Below are 7577 nucleotides of genomic sequence, written 5' to 3' on the forward strand. Positions count from 1 at the left end.
TGGCGGTTTCAATGGAGCTGCAACATTACACTTGCAGGAGAATACAAGTCTGTCAATTGATCTGGTGCATTTTGTGCAACGCAAATGCTAACAGCTACAAGAAGATACAGCAAAAGATTCCACACAATGGAAAACCATTATTGAAAGATGGCCTGTTTCAATTCAGCATGTCCATGAACACGTGAGACTATTTTGGCCTTACCAGGATGAGCTAGGCATCCCCCGAGGGAGTCATTTTTAAAGGCAGGCAGGTCATCACACCAGGATCTTTGCAACCTGATATTCTTCAACTGCTTCATCACTCGCACACGGGCATCGATCGGATGAGAAAACTGGCCAGAGAGACAGTCTATTGGCCGGATACGAACAATGACATTGAAGTTGTCGTCAAGAAGTGCGAAGCTTGTCAAGAGCATATGCCAAGTCAGCACAAAAAAACACCGATTCCACATGAAGTTCTACCCGCCTTTGGTCCAAAATCACATTCAACCTCTTTCATTTCCATGGCACTGACTTCATCATCATCACTGACTACTTTACCAAGTAACTCATTGTTTAACAATTGCATAATACGTCCAACTGTCGCGCACACTCTAAGTGGTATTTTCAATTTATTTGGTGAGCCCAGAGAGATCATTATGGATAATGATCCGTAATTTATTGGTAAGCCATTTCAAGGTACTTGTGAGAAGTGGAATATTAATCACACTTCTTTTTCTCCTCATTACACTAGATCGAACAGCCTTGCTGTTTTGCACAATGATTTGCACATTGAAACCCCTCATTCTCAAATGGAGACAGACAAAGCAAGATCTACACATTGCAATGTTACATCTGAGAGCGACACGCTTAAGGGGGACTATTCCATTAGCAGCAGAGCTCATGTATGGCAGACCAGTGTGCACCAATTTATCCACTCTTACCCATTCTATTCTCTCAGAAACTAGAAAGCAACTTTTAAAACTGCAAGAGAAGATGATTAACGTGCATGATAAAAACACAGGGTAGAAATTTCCCCCCTTTAGGGGGGTTATGCAGGGATGAGCACAGGCAGGCGCGCCCCTGATCGGGTCTGCACCGCCATTTTACGCGGGCGGGCCAATTAAGTCCCATCCAGCGGGACGCGCACCCAGAAGCGCTGAGCGTTCCCTGTGCAGGCGGGGCGGGTGGTGGGTTTCCTGAGTCGGGAATGTATTCTTTCGCACATGCGCACAAAAGAGCGCAGAAATCTCCCTGAGGCACAGAGGTGCCTCAGGGAGATAAGATTTAAGTTTTAAAAGATTAATAAAGTGGAGAAATAATTTTTATGACATATTCACTCATGTGAAACTGCTACAAGAGCTGGGACATGTACATTAATTTGAATAAAAATTTGTGTTAGAATTTAAAATCATTCATGAAACCTCATCCTGCCTGTGGATGAGGTTCCATGAAAGATGCAAAAGCTGCCTGGGCTCTTCACCTGCCCGCCAACCTTAAGGTTGGATGGGCAGCTCAGGTAATTGCTTAATTGCCTTTTTAAATGGCCTTAATAGGCCTTTGACAGTTCGGTGGGTGTGCAGCCGAGTCAGCTGCTTTCCTGCCGAACTGAAAATCTAAATGACACGCGGTGATGTCAGGACACATGCCTGATGTCACTCCACATCATTTTACGCCTCAGCGAGTGGTCCCCACTCCCGCTCGCTGAGCCAAAGGTTCAGGCCACAGGTACAGAATTGCCAAGTTTACAGTTGGGACAGCAAGTTTGCATCCAGGATCCCACAGAAGGCACATGATAACCAGCTGAAGTGACGAGGGTTTGTTCAGAACCAATGCGCTATGAAGTCATTACAGGCAAAGACGCAATGTTGAGGCATACTGAGGACAAACCAGATGCATTCCAGCTCCTCAGCCATTGTGTAGTCCAGTTGGATCTAGAACAAAATCCGAATGCAACCAGGAGCAACATCCAAGAATTCCAATCCCATAGATCACAGTGAGCAATTAAAGAAACCTCCAGACAAGGTTGCCATTAAAAGACCTGGGCATACCATCAGATGTAATGGTAACTAAAGATGAACATGTACTGTAATTAATTATACTTCTTTGGAAGAGGGGAAAGTATTTTTAAAAGGAAGGGGGATATTATAATATGCCTTTAAGGGATAAGAACATGACATCTCCAGAAAGGAAGTGTGTCACATGACCCAGTTTTAGTTTCACTTTTGTTTTCAGCAGAGCACACACACACACACACACATGCACACAGCTCTGATGTCGTCAAGCTTTCAGCACATGTATGTGTGCCTAACATCAATAAATGAACCCACTACATGTTTACCTAATCCTTTATGAGTGATTGGTTCTTTTATATCATTATAAAGGCACAACATACCTCAACTGTGCTATCTGTCATGGCTTCTCTACCCCTGTGTCCCGATCAACAATATTCCTGACCAATTCTTTCTATCCCTCAACTGTTCCCTTATTTCAACCCCATTTTTTTGACCACCCCTATGGAAAAGAATTCTCCCTCCAAGTCTCATTAAAAACTTGACCTCATAGTTCTATTTGCCCAATGGCTCCTCTACTTTGACCTTTGTCTCTTGTTTCTCATTTCATGCATTCCTCACTTCTCCCCTCCACGAAAATAAATAATTTAAACAACATTGCGATACCGAGTGGATTTCTCTTTAGGATATTAAATGAAAACGACCACAACAAAATCAGTATGGAAACTACTAATACTATTTAGCCTGGGTGTAGCTTTGTTTCCTAAGGACATTTATTTCTGTGTGATAAAAAGCTGAAACAGGTAAGGAACAAAGTCAGAATCAGGATTACGCAGGATTTGAAGTAATTAAAGTCAAAGACACTTGCATTTATGGGATCTCCCCAAACACATATAAATGTAAGCTTGACGTGTCATTGGGGATCTCAGGAGATAGAAATAGTTTCCCTGGGAATCATTTCCTAATGCATTGCTTTCTGAAGTGAGAGAAGCAAAGCTTTCAATGCATTTTGCCAATCACAGTTCAGCTGTGACAAACACTTCCCTTGGCAACAGTGGGCTACCATTTGAAATAAAATGGATACGTTCCACTTCACAGTTCTTGAGTGCATCCCAATGTAAGTACATCTACAAATGACTGAGATTTCACAGTGGTTATCGACCCTCATTGGGAAATTGAAAACAAAACGAAACCAAGATTTTGGAGCTATACTAGCCAACAGTGCAGTCTGGCATAGAGAATGCTAACCCCCCTTTACTGGTTGTAATCCTCAACTACCTGAATACTGCAAGGGCTGAACATGGAGCTGTGCTTCACAATGAAGCAAACAGAACCTTGCTCTTTAGTTAGGCTTCGGCCTTCATAAAACGCTGGTTGTAATCAGATCTTTTAGCTTTGTTATGGGGTGGGGGGTGGGGTGGGGGGTTGGTGGGCAGAGAGAATGGGAATCCTATACCTAACATAACATAGCTTGAAAATCAATGCAGGAGCTGGGGAAACTTGAGATATCGATCTGGAGCTATTCTTAGGGGGAAACTTTGGTATGTACAGGGCAGACTTGAGCAGGAATAGAGGAGCCTTGATTATTCACCATGAGAAACTTTGTATTGTCAATCATAAGCGTTCAGCTTTATCTCTCCCAACAGAGAGCATTTAACCATCAATCTAAAGAATCAAGAGGAACTTCCTTCAGTGTACTGATAAATTGGGATATAAACGCTGATTCTGGGAGTAATTGTATACCTCTGACTGTATTTTCATTGCATCATCTGATAGGTGTGTAGTTCCTTAAGAGAACGATCAATCCTTTATTTTGCTTGCATTTCCTTCAGGCTCCTTCTCACCACCTTGGACTGTCTCAGGTTAAAAAAAAATATTGTTACCCACACCTGCAATATCAGCAAAAATCAGGGTATGACCCGCTGTGACACAGGGATACCTAGCAACAGGGAGGGCAGTTAAATTTTGTGATGTTATCCTTTGCTCCTCATTTTTTTTTAGGCCAATGTGATTGAGGTGAAGTAAGAGCTCCCAAAAGAGTTGTTGACTGATCTTTTAAAGAATGGCACATTGCTGATGTAGCAAAGTCATCGTGTCCCTGCAGCAACTGTTGCCTTGGAGTTACAAGGTATTAGGCTCAAGCTCCACTCCAGGGACTTGTGCACATAATCTAGATTGACATTTCAGTGCATTACTGAGCGCTGTGCTGCTGGTAGGGGCCATATTTTGAAACAGAAGATAACCAGAGAGTGCAGCTTCTTGTTCAGGTGAAAATAAGAGATCCCATGACACCACTCAAAGAGAGATATTTTCCCTGTACATGTCCTGACCAATATTTGTCCCTTAGCCAATATCACTCGTTCCCTCCTGGACACCTTGTTCCACTCCTCCATCACCCCCTACACCTCAACCCCCTCCCACGGCACATCCCATGCAACCGCAGAAGGTGCAACACCTGCCCCTTTACTTCCCCCGTCCTCACCATTCAAGGACCCAAACACTCCTTTCAAGTGAAGCAGCATTTCACTTGCACTTCCCTCAATTTAGTCTACTGCATTCGCTGCTCCCAATGCGGTTTCCTCTACATTGGAGAGACCAAACGCAGACTGGGTGATCACTTTGCAGAACACCTTCAGTCTGTCTGCAAGCATGACCCAGACCTCCCTGTCGCTTGCCATTTCAACAGTCCACCCTGCTCTCATGCCCACATGTCTGTCCTTGGCCTGCTGCATTATTCCAGTGAAGCTCAACGCAAACTGGAGGAACAGCACCTCATCTTCCAACTAGGCACTTTACAGCCTTCCGGACTGAATATTGAGTTCAATACTTTTAGATCATGAACTGTCTCCTCCATCCACCTTTTTCCAATAATTTATATATATTTTTTCTTTTCCCACCTATTTTCATTATTTTTAAATGTATTTCCATCCATTGTTTTATCTCTACTTTATAGCCTATTTCGATCCCTTCCCCCCACCCCACCCCCACTAGGGCTATCTGTACCTTGCTTGTCCTGTTTTCTACCCTTAATGTCACCATTAGCACATTTCTTGGCTAATATCACCACCGTCAACACCTCTTTGTCCTTTTGTCTATGACATCTTTTGGCAATCCCCACCTATCACTGGCCCTCTATCCCACCCCCACTTAAACCAGCTTATATTTCACCTCTCCTCTATTTTTCCTTAGTTCTGTTGAAGAGTCATACGGACTCGAAACGTTAACTGTGTTCCTCTCCGCCGATGCTGTCAGACCTGCTGAGTTTTTCCAGGAATTTTTATTTTTGTTTTTGTTTTGGATTTCCAGCATCTGCAGGTTGTTTTTTTTTGCTTTTATCTCACTGAAACACATATCATTTACCTCAGTTCTGTTTGTGGGGCCTCACTCTGTGCAAATTGTTGTCTCGGTTCCCTGCATTACAGAAGTGGCTATGCTCCCAGCACTTTTTGATTTCCAGGGTTTTATTGTGACTCTACAGAATTAATATTATTATAGGGCTGCTATTCTGAATGAAAGAAGTGATGATGAGCTCATCTAGAGTCCAAGTGGAGCAGCAATTATCAAGGTTGAAGGTGCTCAGGTCTTGACGTAGTAGCTGAGATTGTCTGTCACATTTACCACAGAACACACAGTTGTATTTTATCTGGTAAAATAATGGTCTCTCCTTGCGAATTTAGACCAATATAACTAAAACGACAGCTACGCTGAAAATGAATCCGCACATAATCCATTATTTGCTTCGCAATGGATACAATTTGTATCATCACAATCACTCGGATCATTAAGGAAAACTCCAGGTGCTAAATGCTCTCCAGCTGCTGCCTCTTGTCTTCAGAACGATTAGTCAGAGAAAGGTCTTGGCCTCCCAGGTCTTCAATGTATCTTCCTGGAACACCAAATAAGACCTATGCTTTATTGGTTTTACCCCCTAGACTGCAAGCCAGCTCAAAGTTGAGTCCACGGGGAAATTTAATTTTACTATATTATGGCAATGCTGATTTCTTTACAGATCTTTACAGCACAGAGGAAAGCTATTTGGCCCATCATATTTGTACTAGCCCTAAAGTAATCCCATTGCCCTGCTTTCTGCATATAGCCCTATGCCACATCAAATATTTACTCAATTTTCCTTTTAAAGATGTAGGGATCTCTCCCTCAACCATTCTCTGCAGTAAGACATTCTGTATGCCAATCTTCCTCCACACAAAGGTAATTATCCTGCCCCCCTCTGCACTTTAAGTTGATAATTTATCACTGACTCAACCATTGTGAAGATATGTTTGGTCAGCACAAGCATGCAAACAGTAGCCCAGTCTCTATTCTCTGTTGCTGATTGGATAGATGCATGAGGTTTGAAATTCCAATCTGTCTGGGTGGATTTCCAGCGCATTACCACAAAGGGAAGGTGGGACAAAGGCAGGGAAAATCCGAAAAACTGGGTTTTTAACTCATGTAATTTTCCCATGTGTCACAGGTCCAGGGGGTGGAAGGTGGGAAAAGGGGAGTGTTCTGCCCTGTTCATGCCTGGTGGCCTCTGACAAAACCCACACCTGCCAAAGTGTGGATCTCATTCTGGACTCCCCTGGAGGCACCAACAATAAAAAAATTACATTTTCTTTTGCTGGCCTCTAACCTTTGGCCGGATCATGGCCTTGTAAACTCTCCTGGAATGACCATGCCCAAGTTCAGTCACCAGAGTAGACTGGACACCCAAATTGAATAGTTTAAAAGCCCCAGAGACTGTGGATAGGGCTCAACTCAAGGCCACACATCCATTACACAAAAAGTGCAGGGAATTTTCTGCCTATGATGTTTGGTTGACTTAATCTGGGAAGCTCCACAAGGAATAAACAAAGATGTGTTTTTTTTATAGCTGGGAATTTACTTGGCTTTTAGCACATTGAAATAAACTTGTTCTTCTCCCCCTCCCACTCTGGCAAATGCACTGACTATAAGCACATAGTTCATCACAAAATCTTTTTATTTTAGGGCTCAGGTACATTAGGATGCATTACCATAAATGAATAATTAAAGAGCCCATTGGGAAAAAAAGACTCCAGTGCTGTGCTGGAGACATGATAGCTCTCTTAATAATTTTCAGGGGAATACACAAAATGGTGTGCTGAAGGAATCAAGGATGGAAAGATCCACATCACTGTCTCAGGGAGACCTGTGCGCCCTGTCGTGCGTGTGCGTGAAAGAGCACACTCCCGGCTCAGGGAATCCTCCCCTCCGCCCGCACAGCTTCCTGACGGAGGTCACACTGGGCGGGCCTTAATTGGCTCACCCACATAAAATGGCGGTGCGCCCCCAATTGGGGGTGCCGATCGGGAACCCGCCCACCCGCGCCCACTCCCGCATATCCCCCCCCCCCCCCCTCCCACAGGGGGAAAACGTTGCCCCAGAGAAATTCACTTTACAGATCATCACACCATTAGAAAGAGGGCCAAATAAGCATAGGGGTAAACACAATTGTCTAAAGAATGCTTCTCGCCAGGAAGAGCTTACCTGATCGCAGTTTTTTGTAAGAGAACAAGATCCAATGAGCTACGGACACCTGCTGGGTGCTCCCAGGCTGCTCACCCA

This window comes from Carcharodon carcharias, chromosome 1, assembly GCF_017639515.1.
Source record: "Carcharodon carcharias isolate sCarCar2 chromosome 1, sCarCar2.pri, whole genome shotgun sequence".
NCBI classification, from domain to species: Eukaryota; Metazoa; Chordata; class Chondrichthyes; order Lamniformes; family Lamnidae; genus Carcharodon; species Carcharodon carcharias.